The sequence below is a fragment of the Acanthaster planci genome, linkage group LG03 (genome assembly GCF_054643075.1).
Source record: "Acanthaster planci isolate LZ-2023a linkage group LG03, COTS_SCS, whole genome shotgun sequence".
Classification (NCBI taxonomy): Eukaryota; Metazoa; Echinodermata; class Asteroidea; order Valvatida; family Acanthasteridae; genus Acanthaster; species Acanthaster planci.
Genome location: NC_141779.1, coordinates 1,387,497 through 1,400,770, shown reverse-complemented (window position 1 = coordinate 1,400,770; position 13,274 = coordinate 1,387,497). Strand labels below are relative to the sequence as shown.

General features: G+C 37.6%; 2 long non-coding RNA genes across 10 annotated transcripts in view; one reads left to right on the top strand and one right to left on the bottom strand.

Annotated features, from left to right (window-relative positions):
• Positions 1–13,274, top strand: part of LOC147799536 (uncharacterized) — a 243,924-nt gene that overhangs the window by 125,353 nt on the left and 105,297 nt on the right. The gene's annotated exons all lie outside the window — the stretch shown is intronic.
• Positions 1–13,274, bottom strand: part of LOC147799537 (uncharacterized) — a 151,194-nt gene that overhangs the window by 46,838 nt on the left and 91,082 nt on the right. For 4 of the 9 annotated variants that reach the window (XR_015424727.1, XR_015424730.1, XR_015424729.1 and 1 more), the window contains exons 2-6: positions 11,721–11,846; positions 11,144–11,380; positions 10,594–10,698; positions 9,472–9,596; positions 8,704–8,808 (exon numbers count right to left, since the gene is read on the bottom strand). The exons of 4 other annotated variants lie outside the window; for them this stretch is intronic. This is a non-coding gene — a long non-coding RNA (uncharacterized LOC147799537). The remainder of the gene's footprint in view (positions 1–8,703; positions 8,809–9,471; positions 9,597–10,593; positions 10,699–11,143; positions 11,381–11,720; positions 11,847–13,274) is intronic. One more of the 9 variants, XR_015424728.1, reaches the window with a different exon arrangement.

Here is a 13,274-nt window from a genome sequence, read left to right as displayed (position 1 = left end):
GATGCATTTATCTTCATTCTCATCTTTAAAAATTTGGGACCCCACAATGACGGTATTCTATGTAGTGATGCAGGTATCTTTATGAACATCCTGATAAATTTGGGACCCATATGACGTTAATTTTCGGAGTAATGTATGTATCTATACTTCCTCGCTTATAAATTGGAGTCCATATAATAATGGTTATCTATGGAGTGATGCAGTTATTTTCATGAAAATGCTAATAAATTTGGGACACCATGATAACGGTAATCTATAGAGTGATGCACTTATCTTCCTTCTCATCCTTATAAATTAGGGACACAATAATGACAGTAATCCTTCCAGCAATGTGTGTCTATATTCCTTTGCTTATGAACTGGGGTGCCTATAATGACTGTAATCCATGGAGTCTCGATAATGATGGTAGTCTATGGAGTGATGCAGGTATCTTCATTCTCATCTTATAAATCTGGACCCCATATAATGACGGTAATCTACGGAGCAATGTATGTATCTATACTCCCTTGCTTATTGACTGGAGTCCCTATAATGACGGTAATCTGTGGAGTCCCCATTTGGACGGTAACATATGGAGTGATGTATGTATCTACATTTACATTTACACTGGAGTCCCTATAATGACGGTATTCTGTGGAATCTCCATAATGACGGTAATATATGGAGTGATGTATATGGATCTACTTTTACATGACTATAGTACACTGGAGTCCGTATAATGACGGCAATCTGTGGAGTCCCCATATTGACGGTAATACATGGAGTGATGTATGTATTCTACATTCTCATGGTGATACAATGTTGTCCCCATAATGACGGTCATGTACAGGGTGTCCCAGAAAAAACTTAACCCTGAAGAAAGGGGTTAATATGCCCATACAATGAGATATTACTATAATGTAAAAGGATCTCCGAAAAGTAGAAGCAGTATTATTTCTATTAAACGATACCTTGGTGGGTATCCCTCCTGTCATGCATGACTGAGCACCATAATGACGGCAAACTATGGAGTCCGTATATTGACGGTGATCTATGGAGTTATGTATGTATCTACATTCTCATGCTGGTACTCTGTTGTACCCATATTGACGGTAGTCTATTGACTGATGCACATATAATTTATGGACTAATTTATGTATGTACATTCTCATGCTGATACACTGATGTCCTCATATTGACGGCAATCTATGGAATTATGAAGGTATCTTCATACTGATAGTAATCTAATCTAGCTAATACACTAGAGATCATATAATAACGGTAATCTATGGAGTACAAATATTGACGATGATCTATGAGAGAGATGTATGTATATACATTCTCATGCTGACTTTGTCCCCATATTGATGGTAATCTATAGAGTCTTGCAGGTATCTTCTTTCTCATCCCTATAAATTTCGGACCCCATAATGTTTAAGTTAAGGGTAGGGCATCAAAAAGACACCGTATGTTTCTAACTCAATCGCAAAATTTCTAAGTACCTGCACAATTTGAGTCTTGGACTATTGACGAATTGATTTCTTGGAAAAATTTAGATTTGTTGAGCTTCATTTATGTTGAAATTCTTAGGGGAATATATCAAAATGCAGCAAATGGGCCAGGGGGAAATATGTACAACTTTGTTTTTCAAGCTAGGGCTATAAAAGGACTCAATATCTGTATACTAAATCGCGAAATTTCCTAATACCCCCGCAATTTGTGTCTTGGACTACTGAGGAACTGATTTCTTGAAAACTTTAGATTTGTGGAGCTTCAGTTATGTTGGAATTCATAGTGGAATACATCGTATTGCAGCAAATGAGAAAGGGAGAAATATGTACGATTTTTTTTAAAGTTAAGGGTAGGGCTATAAAAGACTCCATATCTGTCTAACTAAATCACCATATTTCAAAATACTTGTGCGATTTAAGTTTTAGATATTTAGATATTTTGGGAGCTGCAGTTATGTTGGAATTCTTAGGAAATGTCGGTATGCAGCAATTGAGATATGAAATGGTACATATGAAATATGTACAATATTGTACGATAAAGTCGTACATATGAAATATGTACGATTTTCTTTTTAAAGTGAAGGGTAGGACTACAAAAAGACTCAATATCTGTCTTACTAAATCGCCAAATTTCTAAATCCTGCACGATTCTAGTCTTGGACATTTTCAGAATTTCTGTCTTGAAAAATTTAGAGTTTTGGAGCTTTAGTTATGTTGGAATTGATTGGGGAAAGCCTCGTAATGCACCAAATGTGGTAGGGTCAAAATGATATGTGCAAATTCCCAAAGTTGAGGGTAGGGCTTCAAAAAGACTCTATAGTAAATAGCTAAATTTCTAAATACCTGCACTATTTCAGTCTTGGACTATTCAGGAATTGATTTCTTGAATTTGTTAGAGTTTTCGAGCTTACGTTATATGTTGCAATTCAGACGAGAAAACATAAAAATAAAGAAAATGCGGTAGGGTCTAATATGTACGAATTTTAAAAGTTAAGGATAAGGCGACTCAATAAAAGTCTAACTTAATAGCCAGATTTCTAAATATCAGCACAGTTTGAGTCTTGGAATATTGAGGAATGGATTTCTTCAAACATCTAGATTTTGGAGCTTTAGTTAGGTTGGAACTCAGACGGAAAACCATCGGAAAGAAAGGCATAAAACAGGCTTAAATATATACGAATTTCTAAAGTTAAGGCGGAGGAAACAAAAGACTCAGTATCTGTCTAAATAAATAGCTAAATGTGTAAATACCTGCACTATTTGAGTCTTGGACTAATCAGGTTGTGATTCCTTGATAAGGTTAGATTTTTGGAGCTTTACTTACGAATATTCAGACGGGAATACATCGGAATGCAGCGAATGCGTTAGGTTAAAATATGTACGAATTTCCAAAGTTAAAAGAAGGGCTAAGAAAATACTCAATACCAGTGTAACTAAACATCCAAATTTCAAACTATCTCTATCTAAACTTGAGTCTTGGACTATTGAGAAATTGATTTCTTCAAAAGGTTTGATCCATGCACCTTTAGTTATGTTGGAATTCAGACTGGAATAAACATGGGTGTGCAGCAAATGAGATAGGTGAACAAATTTCAAAATTAAAGGGTCATATAGCAAAATGACAAAATATCGAAATACCTAAATCACCAAATTCAGAAATAACTGCAAGATTTGAAACTTGGACTACTTACGATTTCAGATCTTGAAATAGTTACATGTTAGGAGCTTTAAATATGTGCAATTGAGAAGGATTAAATGCAGCAAATAAGATGAGTGGAATATGTACGAAGTTGAGAACTTAAGGGTAGAGAAGCAAAATTAATAAATACCTAAATAATTAAATGGCCTAAAATTAAAAGTCCTAAATAATAGCACAATGAAACAAATTGAACCAAAAGAGGTGAACAACAAAAAAAAGCAGTGGAATGCAAACTTTTTCCTAACTTCATTTAATTTTCCTGAAACTTTAAATACGTCAACGAATGGAGAACAAGTGCCCTTTCAGTAGCTGTCAAGAACGCTATATTTGGACAATTTTCAAACCTTATACTGAAACATATGGAGCCATTTATGCACGGAAACACGAACGGTAAAGTAAAAAGTAGTGGGACAAAAACTCTTGCCTACCTTTGCTAATATTTCCCTATCTAGAACAAGAGGATAATGAAAATTTCTTCAATAGAGAGTGGAACTTATTCTCTGTCAGGCAGTACTAGAAAAGAGAAATGAACAAAAGTTACAAGCAGTAGGACAAGGTTTGCCTTTTTCGCCAACATTTTTCTAACATGGACGTGAAACGTGCTCTTTTACACGGTACTGGGATTGCCAGATTTAGACAATTTTTAGACGTTCTTTGGTCGAACATATGGAGCTGTATTTGCGCGGGATGAGGAATGGTAATGTGAGGACGAATGCAGAAATTCACAAAAAACAGTAAGCAGTCTGAGAAAAATTCGTCCTCTTTCTCCGATATTTCCCTAAACACACCAAGGATGGATATGAAACGTATCAATTATTAGAACATGCGCCCTTTCGGATAGTGGTAGGATTGCTAGATTTGGACAATCTTCACACCTGTTATGTTCGAATACATAAAACCATCTTTGTGCGGGAAGAGGACTGCTAAAGTGTGGAGAAAGGGGAAAAGTCACGAATCTGACAAGCAGTTACAGATCCCTTGTCTTCTTTTTTCGTGTATTTCCCCAATAACTAGAAATATAAAACCTATGTCATCTGATGAAGGAAAGTGTGCCCTTTCATATGTCGCTGAGACTCTTAGATTTGAAGCACTTTTAGACCTGTAAAGCCCGGGTATGGGAAGCCATCTTTACTGGGGAAGATCGAGGACCGGTAAAATGTGGCAAAGGGAAATTGAACAAAAGTAGCAAGCATCAGGACCCTAGTGCGCAAATATTGATCCATGTGCGCAGGAAGAGGATCAGTAGAGTGTCTACAAAGGGACAATTGCACAAAAATAACAAGCAGTGAGACATGAACTCTTGCCTTCTTCGATGGGTATTTCCCTAATAATAACAAATTTGGATCTGAAACTTCGACTAATGGACAGAGGAATATGTACTATTTCAGATGCCGCCATGAATGCCACATTTGGACAAATTTCTGCACTTTTATGCTCGAATATAATGCAGCCATTCTCTGCTCAGGAAGAGGCAATGGTCCAGCCATTGGACGCAAGGGTGGGGGGCATGCCCCTGCCACAATTTTGTTCATTAAAAATACTTTGTAGGTGTGTGAGAAAGAGAGTAATGGGTATATCAGCACCAATACCCTAAGAAAACAATACCAAGACATAAAAACAAGGATGTCACGACCGTCACGCTTCTGAAAGTTCTTCTTCCCCAAAATCATGCTGAATAGGCCCGAAACTGTATTCAGTTTGAACCCCCCCCAACGCTAAAGCTGGATTTGCTGCTGGGAAGACCAGTAATGTGTGACCAAAGGACAAATTGCAAAAACACAGGAAGCACTAGCACAGCCAAGATCTCTTGCCTTGTTCAGCATATTATGAATATGAAACCTACGTCAATGAATAGAGGAACATGTGCCCTTTGATTGTCATCATGTCTACCACATTTCAAGCAATCAGAAACTTTTTTGGCTAAAATATTGCGATCACACTGTGCGCTGAAGTGTCTCGGTAAAGTGAGAACAAAGAGCAGTGGGACAACTCTAGCCTTCTTTCGCAGGTATTTCCAAGGCTTCAGCTTAAATATGGACAGGAAAATTATCTCAATGGACAGAGAAATATATACCGTCTCTGAAGATATCAAGGTCAGCCCATTTTGACCGTTTCAGAATATTTACTGTAAACTCGGCTATGGAGACATGTAGCGGCAGACGCAGACCGACTACCGTGTGTACAAAGCGAAAACGAACGAAATAGGGAGCATGTCTAAGGAAAACTCTGACCCCCATGTCTGTTCTGTTGCAAAACGGCATGAAATTTTCTTTTTGGATGATAAACATATAACCTTTCCAAAGACTCCAGGATCAGCCCATCTCTTGACAATTTAATATCGGATATGGAGACAACGTGGCGTGTATTTGACGTGTGTAGCATGCAAAACCAAAAAAATATGAAACCTTTTTGTTTAATGTTTCCAAATATCGAAATAAAATTTTCTCCAGGGGATAGTGAAATTTGCATCCTTGTCGAGTCACCCCAAGCTCGCCCATTCGGACCATTTGTCAACCTACTTAACCTCGGAGATAAAAACTCTTCGTCGAAAAGAGACTAAATAACGTGTGTACAATGAGGGAAACAATTTCATTTATTCGGCATTTTCCAAGATAAAGAACACAGCAACATTAAACAAAAACACACAACACAAAATACACTGAGATCACAAACACAAACTTACAAATGCCCCGAGAGGCACAGTTAATCCAATAACTGTCACCCGTAAGACTTCATTTCTGAAGCTCCAGGTTTACACAAACGTGCACACACATACACAATACAGTAACAGCACAAGATTCAAGAAATGGCAATAAATAAATCGAACAGAAAAAATATATACAATTGGCAAAATAATATAAATATGACATACAAATACATTAAAATAACCAAAAAAAATTAATTACAGAAACAAATCAATCAATTAAACAATAAGTACCCCCAAAACAATAAAAGAAATTTATTGTGTAAAAACCGAAAAAATCAGAAAGACACCACGAAATAACAAAATACACTTGAATACCGACAAAAGCAAAACCATTGACACATCTGGCCCACATGGCAAATCCTAGGTATTCAAATCCCCCATTTTGTGCTTCCTTGCACCAAACAACACAGTGACCCTCCCACAACTTGCCAGTCCCAACGACCTTATTACAAGGGTACTCCACTGCAAATTCAATCAGTACTCTGTCAAGTTTCATATAGTTTCAAATTCAAGTGGGTACTTGGTAAGTTGATCCCGTGTTGAAGGGTTATTTAAACCACTTCAGTTCTCAAACGTTCAGGTACATGTAGGTCATCTCAAGAGCATGTAATTGGCAAAATGCAGTTTTTGAATTAGTGCCCTAAGGTTTGTCCAGCCTGATCGTTTCAATGTACCACCTGTTCACTAAGACTATTTCACGGTCAAAAGCTCTATGAAGACCTCTAACAACAAATGTAAGCAAAAGATGGATGCTTTTAGATTCAAGTAAAGACAAATTCAATGTACATATGCAACCAATCCGTGTAATCCATTTTAAATCTTCTTCACTGGAAAATTATTCTGGTTGCTCAACGTTGAATTTTGTTCTAATTTGTCAATGTATAAGGTTCCTGTTGTGAAGGTACCAGATAGGCTACTTGTATTCCAGAATAGTCAACACTAGAAACTTGCAAGATGAAAGCAAGACATACTAAGTCTGTTTGATTTGGTAGTGACATAACAAGATTTTCCCAAGAAATTTTGTACTCATTATCAGCTTCAAACTGCATGTTAACTAAGGTACAATTCAGGTCCACTATTTTCTTTGACCATCCTAGCATAAGCAAAACTTTGGTTTCCTTAGTAATGTATTAAGATGCATTTTATTAGCATGACAACATCTTTGGAAGCCATGGATGTCTTGAAGGTCATCAGACTGACATTATATTGGCCTATACACAAGAGCACTGTTACCAAATAAAGTGCTAGCTGACAAGATGTGATAAGGAAAGTCGTTGGTATACATAAGCAACCTTTCAACAAAACCTTTTGTTGCCACCACAAGACAAACGGTCACTGCAACAGTTGCAAATTCAGTTCTGTTATGTTGAGGAAATCAAAATCATGCTGTTGTTACTTTTATTGAGGCTGAGCATGTCACAGCATGGAGCGTATCACTGTTCGACCAGCAGCAGAAGACTAACGCGTAGAACAGATAGGCACAGTGCTAGAGTCCAAATCTTGGCCGTAATTGTGGTACTGAGTACAGGCGTAAACAAATCACAGACAAGTGTTTAATTAGGATGACATGATTTACAATTAAAGGCATCACATGAATAATAAGTGACAAAAAACCAAAATTACCAACAAGCCAATAAAATCACCTCAAAAGGAGGGCACAGAGGACTTGATTTAAACTGGATATTTTTTAAATGAGTAAATTCACATGATTAAAAAGAACGAGTAAAAAAAATTCTTTTTATAGCATGGCCTTCACTTTGCGGGATAATTTTCTTACGTTTGGAAATATGGAAATGAAACGTTCTCCTCAGATATTTTTTTCTCTTTTTTGGGCTGTCATTTTGATCACCTGTGTGGAGACTACTGTTTCCTTTGTTCTGGTTAATTTGTCTTGCTAATGATATGAGCATAAACGGGGGTAATAGTAGTTTATTTTACTTTTGCAGTCCCTGCTGACCAGCATAACTGATATTTGTCTCGTTATGTATTCGGATTTTTATCCCCGGTCCCTGCTACTGCTTATATTTACTTGTATTTGTGCTTTTTTTTTTTTAATAATTTGTGTTTAATTTTGCTTTGTTTGTTCTTGTGATGGTCAAATAAATAAGAATAATTGAAGAGATGGTACTCATCATGATTAAACAAGATACACTTTTCGACCATTTGAAGACCATCGTCATACACAGGCTAAACTAACTACTAAAACAGATTGACTAACGAGTACAAGAGGGAGAAGATTACTAGTAGACACAATGACCGACCCAAGCTTTTGCCTTCATTTGTGTATAGTTCTCTTAAATTTGGGAATATCAGAATCAAACATTCTTCAGTGGATATGTTCAACAAAATGACAACAAGATCAGTTGATTTTCACCAACCCTACAGTCACAGACAAAAGCTAAGTTTGGATAAGGCCTTATATAGAGCCAAATTTGCTGCAAAACCATCCAATTACAAGACCAACTTACAAATGGGAAACCAGGAAACATAACTGCCCTAAGTATTCACCTCCATTAAATAAGACTTGACGATTTACAAGGTGGAGACTAAAAACAGGGCTTGTGGTTACATCATGTGGATAGATCTCCCTTGGAAGAGGTATGGTTCTGATAAGAACTGTAGAGTGTGTGCTTGACGTTTCATCCAGCATGCTCTCGTCATCCTCAAGAGTAGAGCCTGATAAGCCATGCTCCAGATTTTACAGAACAATTGTACATGTATACAAAATTATGTACAGATATTGTTCAAAATCTGGAACATGACTTTCATTGTTAGGCTCAAATCAGAACATGATATAAAGTGCTTACCGAGTGAGTTGTGTCGTCAGTAATGCCAGTTGCCAGTGATGTGTTAAACTCCAGAAAACTGTCTCCAACGGACTTGGTCTTGTCTCTTCATCAATGCTACAGTTACTAAAACCACAGAGTCCAGTAAACAAAGATCAGAGCTGAATAACATACAAGTAGACATCACTGCGATGTCTTTATAGTCTTTAACTCTCATTTTCGTATTGACCTTTGTTTCAACTCTCTTCAATTGTTGGTTGATCAGCAAACACAACTCCTGAAAAGACATAATTCTAAAGCTTCGAAGCAGCCATTTTAAACTGACAGCCCTTCTACTTTCTTGGGCTCTTTCAACAGCCCAAGAAAGAAGAAAATTTAGACAGTCCAAAATCGTCTGATTCAATAGGATTTTGCATACACCGAAGGGGTTGGGCCAAACACTCTCTGATATTTCATGTTTTACCTGCCATCCAAAATTTATCAATGGTATTAAATTATGGCTCCCCATACACAGGTATGTCACCCAGGTTTACGCGAAAATTAAATTAATCCACAGAGAAGGACCTCTGTCCCTGTCAACTTTTTGAAAAGTGAAGAGACCTGTAACATAATGACGTCATGCTTAGTTTCCTAAGGCAGTAAGATGGGGAAGCATTAACTGTCCAAGTAAAAAATAATAGCTTGACATCATTATGTTTTGGGTCCATATATGAAATATATACGAGTCCACAGGGGACTGAATCAGTGAATTATACCTTTGGAGTAACCAACAACATTGGACCCACGTACCTTTTACCCAGCAGGCAGCAGCAAGAGATCAAAGTCCGATCACCTCAACAACGAGCACAGGAACCCCATCCCCAAGAGGTTGGATGTACCATGAACATCGGCTCACTCAGCGGCTTGTGCTCTGGCTGAGATGGACACACACAACAGTCATTAAAAACATGCAAAAGGAAGAAATTACAATACAACATGAGTGCATTAGCTTGGATTAACTGATTCTCAGAGGGCAGTGGAAAATGAGAAAGATGGAGAAAAGTAAGTCATAAGTGCTTCCCTAAATGACCTTCTTCCAGGCATGTGGAACACAAAAGAATTATTGTGAAGATGGCTTACATCATACTTCCCAGCCAATGTTGAATCCTTGGTGTGTATGATAGAAGCCTGTCTTGTGTTGAGGATATCATGAAAGAAACTCTGGACACACACGTTATTTATTCTGCATGTTGCCGCCATAGGCATGGAGAGCCTCAATCTGGCAGATTGTACAATCATGTCACAATCAGCTTCTGAAACATTGTCCGATCGTATGGTATAAGATCCGACACAGCATGCACAGAATGACGAAGCAACATACATGGAAATCACTGAACCAACTTTGTAAAGATCAAGATCGAGATTCTGCATGCTTGGGGCGGCAGCGTGCAAAGAGCGAATTGTACCTACTGTGGGCTAGCGTGCCATATTGTAACAACCTGATGCATTGCACCTTTAATGTATTTGACACAGAAGGATGGCTTCAGTGAGTAAAAAGTTGGCTGATAAAATAAAACAAGTCCAGATTTTTTTAAACAACCCTTGTGGAATGTGTACACTCATCCTTGTACGTGATTTTGATCCAGGAATGAGGACATTTCATTTCAGTACACTCCTCATTCACTACAAGCAGCCTGTAGATGCAGCTTCCGTCTTGTTTCTGTTCACTTTGGCACAAATTGTACAACCATACCAAAAAATTCCATCCATTTTTTGTAGTTTAATTCAATCCAACCTTAAAGGCTGGGGATTCTCATTAGTTGAAAACTTAAAAGACAAAACCCAAGGTCAAGATCTACATAACAACCAGGCATTTCACTATTACCATAACCATGGACTAATATCAGAATATGATGTAGACTGTTTCCATACCTGTCGAGTAGTGTCACCAGTGATAAGATATCTCTGATTTGTTACACTCCAGAGAACTGCCTCCAGGGACTAGCTTGCTCTTGTTTCTCTGTCAAACTACTGAAACTAGGAAAACTAAACCATGTTTGAATTCCAATCTGTATTACTGCACACATGTGGAGGCCACAATTTCAAAATATATAGGTGCACTTTACAACAGTAGTTGAAACATCATTGAAAGCAGTGTCAAATCAACAAAGATCAGGGCCAAATAATATACAAGCCCACATCACTGGAGTTTCTCATATAAATCTTCTTAAAATCTTCTTAGTTGTCATTTTTCCATTTCTTTTCAATTGTTGCTTGACTAGTTAGTATATTTTGTTTTTCAAAACACCTTAAATACATGTACACTTCCCAAAAAGTCCTTTTCCTCAAGCCTGTAAGCAGCAATTTAACATATTACATCCCTCTACTTTTTCCAGTTCTTAAGATTTGTTTTCAGCCATCTACAGATGCAAGCCTGCAAAACAAGGAGTGTTGATCTGGGGTTATGTTTAAACAATCCCACCTGTTTTTTCAGCCAAGCAATCTCTTCAATCTGCCTTGAGTAGAAGCACAACTTAATTGGTTGAAAAGAGTCGTGTTGGTTGGGAGTATTCATTTTGTTGGTGGCGATTGGGCTGCTACCATGTCCTAGTCGTTCATGAACCAGTGATGCAAAGTCAGTACCAAAGGAGCCTCTGATGCCAAGGAAATAGTGTTCTCTCTCGGTCCAACTTAAGGCTAATACAGGAGATCACAGTCTCTGCAGAAAACATTCCCAAATTATAAACAGTATTAACTGTAACCTCCAAGAGTGCATGTGAAATCATAATAAAATCAGAGGATTTAGGGGACCATTTTAACCTTTATAGCTCCCCATATACAAGTCACCCGGTATTTGGGCAAAATAAATGTATTCACCAAGCATGATCCTTAGATAGACATAATGAAGTCACACTTTGTTTACACGAGCTATATTATAAGACAGTAAGGTGTGGTAGGTCTTAATGTACTAGGTCTACAGGGCATGAGGCAATGAGTTCACAGGAGACTCAATCAGTGAATCCAACCTTTGGGATGACCAATAACAAAAGATCACTTACGTTTTACCAAGAAGGCTACAGTAAGAGATCACAGTACAATCACCTTAACAACAGTGGCCATCATCGAGAAATGACAAGACGCTGGTCGTCCTGTAAGCAACGACTCATCAGCGGCTTGTGCTCTAGCTGAAATGAATGCACATAACAGTCATTAAAACATGCAAAATGAAAAAAATGGCAAGAAAATATGAGTGGAGGAGCCTGTTTGCCGATTCTCAGAGGGCTTTGAAGGATCGGAAAGATGGAGAGAGCTGATTGAGAATTTGTAATTCACGTATGTGCACCCAGCACTGCAGGTGTATCAATCTAGTTATACATGGCATTTTATGGGGTGGTGCATTACAGGGGTAGCCATAATCCAGTCCCGCCTCCTGCGATACGGCTTCAAATTTTGATCAAAAGAAGCAGCGGTGGAGAGCCGTAGCCAATGTTCAATACTTGTGCATGCTGTATTCTCACATGGAGACGCCGCACCGTGTGTTGCCAACATAGAGTGCAACATAAACAGTTGAAAACATTTCATGTAGGGGTTTAACTGAAGATATACAAGTACCCTACATATATATTTGCAATGGATGTTTGTAATGACACACATGATAAAGCCAAAAGTGCAAATGTTATTTAAAATAGATATTGAGCCTCTTCATACAACAGCGTCATTAGAATTGAGTATCATTCCATGACATAAATAAACTAAATTCTACAATATTCAAACATCAATTGAACTTTCGGTTGAGCAATGTGTTGCTGTGACAGAACAAAATCACAGTGCACCTGATTTTTAAGTTCTTGAATCTGGCTTTAATAACTTTTGCAAGCTAATGACCAACAGGATGACGTTCAGTTCAACGCTGGCTTCATATTTATGTGTTTCACATTCTTGTGGAAACCCCTATTGCAAGAATATCATGATTTGTTTTGCACAAAGACGGGAATAAACAAATTTTCACTGCTTGGAAAAGACTACTGCATATTTGACTACATCAGATCTATCACTCACAAAACAATCCAGCCAATGTCTCATTTCCATCACAAAAGCTAACTAGCATTCCAGTCTACAACCATGAACAATAAGTAAAACTAAGTTGAGGAAGGAAACATACATGTACATGGTAAGTGCTGCCACAATAACCTTCGTATCTGAATGAGAATGACTGAGAGAAAGGGGGAGAGACAACGGAATAACAGACAGATGAATAACAGATAGACTGACAAACATACCGACAGCACATAGACTGATGAACAAGACAAAGAGGACAGTTATCTTGGAAACTAGACCTTTCCCCATTGTATTTTCAGTACAAAAAGATTTTACGGTAATAACCAAAATCATTTTGGCAAAGAAAAATCTTTGAAAATAATCAAATTGTATTTAGAAATGATTAGCACAACCTCCAATTTTAAGATTTGCATCATACAATCAGTAGAGATCTCCATACATGGTTCCATGCAACACAGACTTAAAGTATGAGGCCTACTTTCTACCCAATTTTTACCAGGTTCACTGAAATATGTAGAAGTTACAGATTGTATAATGTATTCATATAATTCTGA